Consider the following 10765-nt stretch of genomic DNA (forward strand, 5'->3'; position numbering starts at 1 on the left):
ATCCTATGTGATCAAATATCCCTTCTGCCTAAACTTGTATTCCCCCCCCCCCCCCCCCCAAAAAAAAAAAAAAAAAGTTGTACCCAGGCACATCAACAGAAGGTTTAAGTTTAAGTACAATGGCAATGTTCAACAGAATATTTTATGACTACTCTTCCCTTATCCTTGTGCCTGCAAATAAGAGATATAGATTTTTTTACTCCATGGATAGTTTAGTCCATCATAACCATTATAGAATCTCAGTGGTCTGGGTATGCTCACCTATTGGGGCAGTGTTGGACATTTGAAATCTTCACACACCAAACTGGGGTGCCCTCTCCACTCTTTACTCTCCACATTTGATATATTTTTGGCACCAGGTCAGCACTCGCCATCATCCCTAGGGCTAAGGTACCCTTGGTCTTGGACCCCATTACTGACATAATAGAAGAGAATATATAGTTTAGGCCAGTGGCCAAGTGCTTGGACCTATGAGGTCATTCAGAGCTGAAATGGAAATTGACGGTTAAAAAGTTTGAAATGTGTAACAAGAGGAAAATCTCAGAGTTGCTCTATGAAACAATTGTTACGAGACATCAGGAAATGAGAAGAACTAAAGTACAGGAAGAGGAATGAAAGGAGTTGCCGCTAGGGGCCAAACGTATACTGCAAAGAACCTTAAGTAATGCCTACAGTGCACCACATGAGGTGCACTGATGGCACAATGGGGGAACCCAATGTACTCTTCATGAACTTATTCTTTACTTTGCATATTAGTAACTGGTTGATATATATTTATAGTTATTACATAAATGAATTATATTTAATCACAGTACATAATAGAAACTTACTACCTCTTGCTTATCAAATACTGAAGTTTAGTAGGTCTTTAAAAATTTCCACAGCTTTTTGTCAATATGAATTTGTTATTGCATTAAAAATATTTGTTTTTTGTTGCCCTTGGTACCTCATTCTGGCTGCTCAACTTAAGGTAAAAACATTATGAAACTTTTAGAAAAGTTTTGTTTTCGAAGGATCTCAAGCTCAAAAGTATTCAATCTACATTTGTAAGTGGTCTGTAGGTCTTCCACACTTCAAATAGAAAAATTTCTTTATTAATGCTTGCCTGCTTGGTCCTTTCACAGTGCTTGAGCTGCACTAACAAATATTATATTTCTGATGATGATGCACTAGTAATATTTAGTTCATTCAAATTGTACAAAGCAAAATGAATCATGATCTTTAATGTTGTTTGTTCCGATACGTAATACAAACCATCGGTCCTTTAACAATAGGAAGTAGCTAGCGGCAGCTGGAACGGTCGTAAGCTTCGAACAGGGGAGGAACGGTAGTTAACTGCTTGTCCGATCGTCGCGCGACTGGGAGGTAAACAAATCACTTTTGCTTTCGGCCGTGTGAGGATAGGACGTGCTCGTCATCGCTCTGCCCGCTTTGTCGTTTGCTTTGAGTATCAGCCCTCTTTTTCCTAGTGTAATTGAGAGTATATGATTGTAAGTACTTTGGCATTTCTTTTTTCATTGCAATAATGAGTGATCAAGAAATGGAGATTTCGCCGCGCCCCCCAGTCGCCCGTAGAGTGTGTCCCGGGCTGGAGGGGCGTAAATGCGGCGGATTCAGATCATTTGTGGATGTGGATCCACACGAAGTTTGTACTCGTTGTCGGGGGCGAGAATGCTCCCGCAACGAGCCATGTGTAACATGTATGAATTGGTCCGAGGCGCAGTGGGTTCTGTACGAGGGCAGGAAGAGACTTAGGCCGCCAAAGAAGTCATCGGAAAGTCCAGTGACTCCTTTGGTAACGGACACTTCGTCTTCTTTCCTGCCCCCCGGCCAGCCCCCACGTTTCGCGCCTTCCCCTGCGGGGGGGGGGGTAGCGGAGTCCTTCTCCTCTCTCGATCCGTCGAGTGTGGAGGAGGGCGCCCGCTACCCGGACGTCCAGTTGTATTCGGGGTCTTCCGTCCGCTCTGGGTGGGGTTCTTCTCCCCCCAGGCGCGAGGAAACCCCTCTGACTAACCCGACTGTTGCTTCCGCAGGTGTGCCATCAGCGAAGGACGACCTGGGACAGGTGTGGGAGTCGCTGGGACTGCAGGGAGTGCCTAGTATCCAGGGGTTGATTCAGCGGTTTGGCGGGGTCGGCAGTGGTCACTCATGGTACGGTAACCACTACCACTACCACCATATCTACACCAGCGTATGACATGCCACCGCACTTGGTGTATACACCACATGTAATGACGGTGACACCACGGCTGCAATACACAAACCTATTACTGCCGTACCAAAGAGGACGGTGCCACCGCCACCTGGGTTCTTTGTGTTGCCGACCCACCCCGGACTTCCGCTGCCCCACAAGAGTACCCCCCTAGACCTGCCGCCAGTGCCGAGAATGACGGTAGCTGCCGACAGGACGCCTGGCTCTCCTGTGGTTCCTGCCGTGCCTGCCGTACCTGTTGCTGTCCCTGCTGCTCCTTCCTTTTCAGATAATGTGCATGCTGTTCCTGCTGTTCCTGGACCTGTTCCTGTCGTTCCTGCTGTTGGTGGTGCTGTTACAGTCTCAGGTCTTTCCGGACAGGTGCAGTCGGGCCCTGTTGCTTCGGCAACTGCCCCGGCTCCCTCCTGGATGGAAGACCTGACGTCTGTCCTGCGGAGCCTGGCGAAGAAGAAGAGGAAGAAGGAGGAAGTTTGGTGTCGTCGTCTCTTCGTCGTCTTCTTCGTCGTCTGCTGCCTCCTCTTCCCCTTCGACTTCTAAGGCTAAACACCGAAGAAGAAGAAGGCTGCCTCCTCCCCCCCTAAGAAGACTCCTTCGGGATCTTCTAAGGGCCCGTCTCGCTCAGGCGAGTCGGGGAGCTCTTCTGCTGGTCCTCCTGTTCCTTCGGGAACGGGGCCCGTCTCTTCCTCTGCAAAGAAGAAGACGACGGGGACCAGAGGTGTACCAGCCTCGGCTGGTACGTCCTCACCTGGTGTTAGCGGTCCTGCCGCTAAATCAGGTTCCGTCTCGGCCGCTTCTCATTCGCGAGAAGTACCGAGTGGACGCTCTTTCCACGGGAGACCGTCCAGCCAAAGTCTTGACGTCCGAGCTCGCTCGCCGTCAAGACAGCGGCGCGGAAAGCAGAAGACTGGCGAGAGTCGTGCACACGACTCTCGCCAGGCCAGTGGACGGCTCTCGCAGGCGACCAACTGGCTGCTCTGGGTTGACGTGACGGTCGCTGACCAGCCACGGGTTGAGGCGAGGAAGGGGTCCCCGCGGCCGTCGGTACCAGCCACGGCTGGTACCAGCGGCTCGACGCGCCGAGAGGACGCTGGCCGGTCTCGCCGCGACAGAGAGCCTAGCAGGTCACCTGACCGCCGCTCCCATAGGGACCGGGCGGGAGACGGTAACCAGCAACAGCTCGCCTGACGCTAGAGATCAGCGTCGACGTTCTCAGCCGAGCCTCTCCGCCCCAGGCGAGCGGCAAGGCTAGGCCTGCTGCTCGATCGCCACCGACCGCTGGTTTGACGATCAGCAGCAGCCTCCACGCACGCTGGTCCTGCCAGCGAGCGAGGGGGGAGCGTCAGGTCTGCCTCTCCCCGTACCTTCAACCTCCTCGGCTACACTGGAGGAGCGAGGTAACCGAAGGAGTGATCACGAGAGGTGCGCCGCTCGCGATCCCGCTATGACGCAGTATGGCTCAGGCACGGTTTTAGGACGACCAGAACATACGCGCCAAGTAGTTGGAGGTGACCGTCAGGAGTCTGCTGCTGTTCCTCCTTCTGAAGGAGGAGTATCACGGGAATCTGTTCTTGCTGGAGGGACTGGACGGTCCTACTCCACAAGACGCAGTCACTCCCGAGATACAGAGGAACTTTGCAGAGGTCATTAAGCTGATTCGTCAGCATAATGACCTTGCGGAAGGATCGCCGCTACCACCGGCAGAGCCCACGTCCCGGCTCGAGTCATTTTGGGGTCCTAAGAGGGAACCCAAAATGATGGTGGGGTTACCGCGATCAGAGCTTGCAGACTCAGTCCTGGATCAAGTTGAGAATCTCGTCTCAGGACGGGAGGATTCGCTGAAATCCGGACGGTCTTCTAAGCTGCTTTCCTCCTCCTCTACAGCGTCAGAGGGCGATTCTACGTGCCTTCGGAAGACCCGATACTGCCGACAGGTTAACCCGGAGTTAGCGAGGCTGACTCCAGGTGTGTCCCTGCAGCAGCTCCTGTCGGAGAACCTCTGGTTCTCGCAGCAGGAGGCACTTGCCCTGGACTCTACCGCTATGGCAGCGTTCCAGGCAGTCTCTTGGTTGGATTTGTGGTCCCTCACAATATCCAAAGTAGCGGCCGGCCGGCTGGGGAGTTCTGCTCTCGAAGACGACGCTTCTTTCAGGAGACTGTGCCAGTCTGGAGGAAGAGCGATCTCTTACCTCGCCCATCAGACTGCTAACCTGTGGGCCAACTTGGTTCTTCGACGTAGGGACGCAGTCCTTACCCGAGTGACCAAGGGGGCCGGGGGCCGGGCGTGAGGCGGCACTCGGGCTTCGCAATGGACCAATTAGGAGTTCCCCAGCTCTCTTTCCCGGAGAGATGGTGGACGCTGCGGTGGAAAGGCGGCGCACTGATGACAGTGACCGCTTAGTTCACCAGGCAGTCTCGAAGGTTACTGGGCAATCTCGAGCGACTGCGGCCAAGCCAAAGAGCTTGGCTAGCGCTTCCACGGCGGCGAAGACGGTTGCACCGTCCAAGCCCCGTGTGAAGACTCCTGCTGTTTCGACGTCTGCTAAAGGAAGGAGCCGTAATCAGCCCTCCTCCCAACCCTCCTTTCCCCGAGGAGGTGGTGGGAAGAAGTCGAAACGAGGAGGGAAACGCTAGGGACGGCGTTCCCCACCCCCTCACCTGCTCGCGGAAGTGGGGGGGTGCCTGGCGAGCCATTATTGGGCGACTTGGCAGGCGCTTATTTTTCGGCGCCGAGAACTGGATAGTAGACGTCCTTCGGGAGGGATATCTACTACCCTTCGAGTCTCGGCCCCCCTCATCTCCAAAACCGGTCCATCTACAGACCTATGTCCGGGGATCATCAAAGGACAACGCTCTTCGACAGGAGATCAAGACCAAGCTGGCGAAACGAGCTGTAGAAATCGTGGAGGACCAGTCACCGGGCTTTTACAGCCGCCTCTTCCTAGTGGAGAAGGCATCGGGGGCTGGCGTCCGGTGATAGACCTCTCTCCCCTGAACCGCTTCGTTCGCACGACGCGGTTCACGATGGAGTCGGCACGCTCGGTGCTCGACTCGATCAGGGGGAACGATTTCATGCTTTCAGTGGACTTGAAGGACGCGTATTTTCAAATACCCATCCATCAGTCCTCCAGAAAGTACCTCCGCTTCATCTTCGACGGGACGGTGTACCAATTCAGGGCACTTTGTTTCGGTCTCTCAACCACCCCACAGGTGTTTCACGCGAGTGTTCACTCTGGTGTCAGCTTGGGCCCATTCGCACGGGATACATCTTCTGAGGTATCTCGACGATCGGCTAGTCCTGGCGGAGCTCCCGCTCGCAGTTGCTGCAGGACAGAGATCGACTCCTCAAGTTTTGTCACGATCTGGGGATCGTGATAAACTACGAGAAGTCCGATCTCGAAACCCAAGCAGAAGATGAAGTACTGGGGTATGCTGATAGACACGGTAGCAGGGCAGGTCTTTCCCGCAGACTTGCGTATCAGCAAATTCAGGGAGGCAGCCGGCCGGTTCCTGTCTCGGCAGGAACAGGCAGCACAGCAATGGCAAGTCGTGATCGGCCATCTGTCGTCACTCGAGAAGTTAGTCCCTCACGGGCGTCTTCACCTGTGGTCTCTCCAGTGGAGGCTAAGGGAGAGTTGGTCTCAGGCCAAGGATCCTCCTTACTTTCCCGTTGGGGCTCTCACGGACAAGGTGAGGCAGGACCTAGCCTGGTGGCTCGACGACAAGAACCTCTTAAGAGGAGTGCCCATACGCACTCCCCCCCCCCGGAGATGCTTCTGTTCTCAGACGCATCGACCGAGGATGGGGCGCACACCTGGAGGAGTTGCTGGCTGCAGGTGTGTGGGACCATCATGAAAAGCACCTTCACATCAATGTCCTGGAACTCAAGGCGGCGTTCAAACGCTCTCCGAGAATTTCAGGACCGCTTGGTGGGACACTCAGTGGTGTTGATGTGCGACAACACCACGGTAGTGGCATATGTCAACAAGCAGGGGGGGCTAGTGTCTCTTACCGCTCCATCAGTTGACGGTGCAGGTGCACGAGTGGGCCACGGCTCACTCGATAGAGCTGTCAGCACGCTACATTCCAGGCAAGAGGAATGTAGTAGCGGACAAGCTCAGCCGTCGGGATCAGGTGATAGGGACCGAATGGTCTCTACACCAAGACGTGGCGGAAAGGCTCTTCAACCTGTGGGGGCGACCGTCATAGACCTGTTCGCCACCCGGCACAACAGAAAATTAAACTTCAAGGTTTTCATTTTTTCGGCCGTGCCGGACCCATGGGTCAGCTGCAGAGGAACGCTTCTCACCAACACCCCTGGGACAACCTCTTCGCCTACGCCTTTCCTCCCTTCTGTCTGATTCGGAAAGTGATCAGTCGAGCGCTGGTCACTCCCAATCTCAGAATGATCCTGGTGGCTCCCAAACGGCCTCAAGCCGTTTGGTATCCGGACCTGCTGGCTCTTCTTGCGGACGCACCGAGAGAGCTACCCAATTGGTTGGGCACAACCTTCTAGCCCAGCCACACGTAGAACGGTACCACCAAGCAGTTCAGTCCCTTCAACTTCACGGCTGGCTGTTATCCACCATCTCTGCGAACGAGAGGCTTTTCTCGTAGCGCAGCAACAGAGATGGCTGGACACGTCCGACAGTCCTCTGCAGCTGTGTACCAGGGAAGTGGGCCGTCTTCTGTGGTTGGTGTCGTAGACAGGGTCTGTCTCCTCTCAGAGCCACTCTTCAGCAGGTAGCGGATTTCCTCGTGTTTCTTCGCCGAGAGAAGCTCCTCTCAGTACCCACAGTTAAAGGATATAGAGCCGCCCTGGCTCTCGTCCTAAAACTGAGGGGACTTGGACATCTCGAACTCGTTCGAGATCTCCTTGCTAATGATGGAGCTTCGAAAGGTCTTGCCCACCCAGGGAACTCAGGCCCCCTGCGTGGGATGTGACTCTCGTCCTTAGGAGTTTGACTCGAAGACCCTTCGAGCCACTCCGAGAGTCGTCGACAGATCTGACCCTCAAGACCCTCTTCTTGCTGGCCCTGGCATCGGCGAAGAGGCTAGGGGAACTACATGGTCTTTCTTATGATGTTAAACACACCAGAGGCTGGGGATCTGTGACGCTCGATTTCGTCCCGAACTTCGTAGCCAAGACTCAGAATCCGTCGATCCCTGACGACAGGTTCGAGTCTTTCACGATCCCCTCCCTTCTGGACTTCACCGATAACGATGCGGATGAGATGCTGCTTTGTCCTGTGAGGGCGCTACGGCGCTATCTGAAGAGAACTCGACACCTCAGGCCTGAGTGTCGACGCCCTCTTCGTTAGCACTCGGTTTACAAGAAAGAAGTTTCCAAGAACACGCTTTCTTTCTGGCTGCGTGAGGTGATCAGGAGAGCGTACGAGGCTGATGGTAGCGACGACATCCGTACGCTCCGACCGAGAGCCCACGAAGTCAGAGGTATCGGACCCTCCTTAGCGTTCCGTAAGAACTTCTCCGTGGCGCAGGTCCTGAAGGCAGGTGTCTGGGCCAACCAGACCACCTTCACGTCCTTCTACCTTCGGGATATTGCCCACAAGTCCTTGGATACTTTTTCCTTGGGACCTGGGTTTGGTGGCTGCTCAACACGTTGTGTAAGCTTACCCAGCACCCGAGCAGGCAGAACAGCATCGATTCCTGGTATGACTGGGAGAATGAATGTGCGAATGAGAGTGTGACTGGCTTCTCTTCACCATCTTTCTCTACCTTCTACCTGTGGGCAGAGGGATACGGTCGTTACCACGCTGGAAGGGAGTCAGATGCAGGTAAGCTACTCGACCGAGCTCCATCCTATCTCTTTAATTAGAGATAGGAGTGTATATCCACCACTTTCTCCAACAAGGGGGAGGAAGTGGATGCCTACATGAGACAAACCCATTACTTTATATTTGCTCATGTACAGGAAAAAGTTCTTACAATGCTGGTACGAAGAGATACGCTTGCCTCTCTCTTAGTACTCGGCCAGAGGTCTGACCATTGATCCTGCGGTGCACACCCCGATCAATTGGACAGAGGCTTGGATCCCTCCCTCGCTCTTACGACCAGGGAGGCATTCCAGGGATGGACGAACACCAGTCTGTTCATCAAAGACTCAGATTCCTCCCACCAAGAAGTGAGTCTTCCTATTGTTAAAGGACCGATGGTTTGTATTACGTATCGGAACAAATGACAATTTGTCGAAAATTGCATTTTTCCTAACTATACAAACCTGAGGTCCTTTACATATAGTCCCTCCTCATGCCACCCCTCACTCTGCGTATTTTGCATGGGCCAAAAGCAAAAGTGATTTGTTTACCTCCCAGTCGCGCGGCGCGCGACGATCGGACAAGCAGTTAACTACCGTTCTCCCCTTGTTCGAAGCTTACGACCGTTCCAGCTGCCGCTAGCTACTTCCTATTGTTAAAGGACCTCAGGTTTGTATGGTTAGGAAAAAATGCAATTTTCGACAAATTGTCATTTTTACACACTTTTATTTAACTTTACTTTGTCTGGACTTTTGTGCCTGTCTGTCTGTCTGTCTGGGTCAAAACTTGTATCTCAATTTTCTACCTGTTCCCTTTGTCCATTGGACTTGAAATTTTGCATTGTTACTCAGTCCTGGGTAACAAGACCAAAACCCACCTTACCTGATAAAGCATGTTGTAAAAAAACTATTATTATAATGTCTGTGGTTGTTTGTTTGTTTGTATGGTGTTTTTACGTTGTATGGAACCAGTGGTTATTCAGCAATGGGACCAACGGCTTTACGTGACTTCTGAACCTCGTCGAGAGTGAATTTCTATCACCAGAAATACACCTCTCTCACACCTCAATGGAGTGCCCGAGAATCGAACTCGCGGCCACCGAGGTGGCACGCCAACACCATACTGACCACGCCGCTGCGGCGCTTTTGTGTGTGCGGATGTGGTTATAGTTGTGGTTTCATGTAGATCAGTATGCCTCATTTACAAAAGGGCCTGTGGTAGCAGATTCATTAGCAACTTAAATTTTTTCTGACCATGACAAGAACTAACTTCAAACAGTCTCCATCTTTTCATACCATAGTGCTAACACAAATTATACACTTTTTATCTTAGGTTTGGGAAGAATGAGGAGTCCTTCAGGCCAGGGGTTGTCTTCAAAATCACACTTTTCTGGACTAGTTACAGTACTATAGGATAGTCTTAGAGCCAAGAGCTTCATTTGAACGGTATGGTAAGTGAAGAGCTGAAAATGCAATTGCCCACCTCGTAAATAGTATTTTTACTAAAGTAAAAAGTGACAATTATGTCATTTGAATGAACAAAAGTTTTCCAAGATATTTTTGTTCATAAATGCTTACTGATAAAAATTTTGCTTTTTGCTCTTCCATAATCTGTAATTCATGCTGTACAAACATCGCCTTAGGCAAAGCCGCATCAAAGTATTTGAGTCACTAAAGTTATCCAATGCCAGATTAAACACACTTGGTGAAATTTCATAATGTCTGTTGCTCAGTTATTTTCATGTTTAATTACACAATATGTCATGTCTCTCCATTTAAGTTTATGAAATTGAGATAATTTGCCCTTGATTTGATTGATATATTGACTTATATAAATTTTCTTTTTCTTTAGACCTGGAAAAGCAAGACCTGCAAGGAGCCTTTTTAATCCAGAAATTGCCTTCATAATTTTTCCAATACTCATTGTATATTTTGATAATCACATGACCATGATCTTCATTGGCAGGTAAGTGAAGAGCTAAACTATTATACTTAGTTGCCTCCCTTTTACAATGTTGTTTGACTTCAGTAAAATCAGTAAAAAGGGAATTTTGTTGTTTGAATGAAAAACATTTGCCATTTGGATCACTTGAAGAAAGTGACCCTAACACACATGGGGTTGCTTTTCTTCAGGTGGAAAATATTGGGGTCGCTTTTCTTAAGGTGAGGAATTAACAAGGTAAAAAGCCAGTTTATAAGTTGATGATTATTAGTGTAACGACATAAGTGAGACTGCCCAATAAAAGTGCTAACGGGTTACAGTAAGGCCGTGGCGGAACGGTGCTTCACGCCTTATCCGCATATTTTTAAAGATTCTTGGCAAGCTCGGTATGTTCTGGCAAGAGGTAATGTTGCGCTGCGCACACTAGCCACAGGGGTTACAGTAAGTTTGATTGGATAATAATAATGGATGCTCTTTTCCTGATGGAACAGGCGATTACTGAACATTTCATAATTTTTACGTAAATACTGAATAATAGGATGAAGATTGGAGACACCAACAAGCAGGGGTCGTTTATCTTCAGGTGAAAAATATTGGGGTAGATTTTCTTCAGGAGACGTATTAGGGGTCGCTAATCTTTCCATTTTTTTCAATAATTGTGGCAGACTATTCACTTTTTACTCCACCTTAGTCTTTAATTGAAGTGTTTTGATCCACAAATAAGATACCTGTCAATTAATTGTCACTGTTACTCATTTGAAAAAGCAACTTATCTTGGCCTCTGCTAGGGCTATGGTTGGTGAAATTGTAAGAAAAAATTAATAAGGCGGTATTAATT

General features: G+C 50.6%; 1 long non-coding RNA gene across 2 annotated transcripts in view; it reads left to right on the top strand.

The window, feature by feature from the left end:
• Nucleotides 1-9950, top strand: part of LOC135214620 (uncharacterized) — a 56282-nt gene extending 46332 nt beyond the window's left edge. For both annotated transcript variants that reach the window (XR_010314443.1, XR_010314442.1), the window contains exons 2-3: nt 9319-9436; nt 9838-9950. This is a non-coding gene — a long non-coding RNA (uncharacterized LOC135214620). The remainder of the gene's footprint in view (nt 1-9318; nt 9437-9837) is intronic.
• The last annotated feature ends 815 nt before the right edge of the window (nt 9951-10765 follow it).

Source organism: Macrobrachium nipponense, chromosome 46 (genome assembly GCF_015104395.2).
Source record: "Macrobrachium nipponense isolate FS-2020 chromosome 46, ASM1510439v2, whole genome shotgun sequence".
Taxonomy (NCBI): domain Eukaryota; kingdom Metazoa; phylum Arthropoda; class Malacostraca; order Decapoda; family Palaemonidae; genus Macrobrachium; species Macrobrachium nipponense.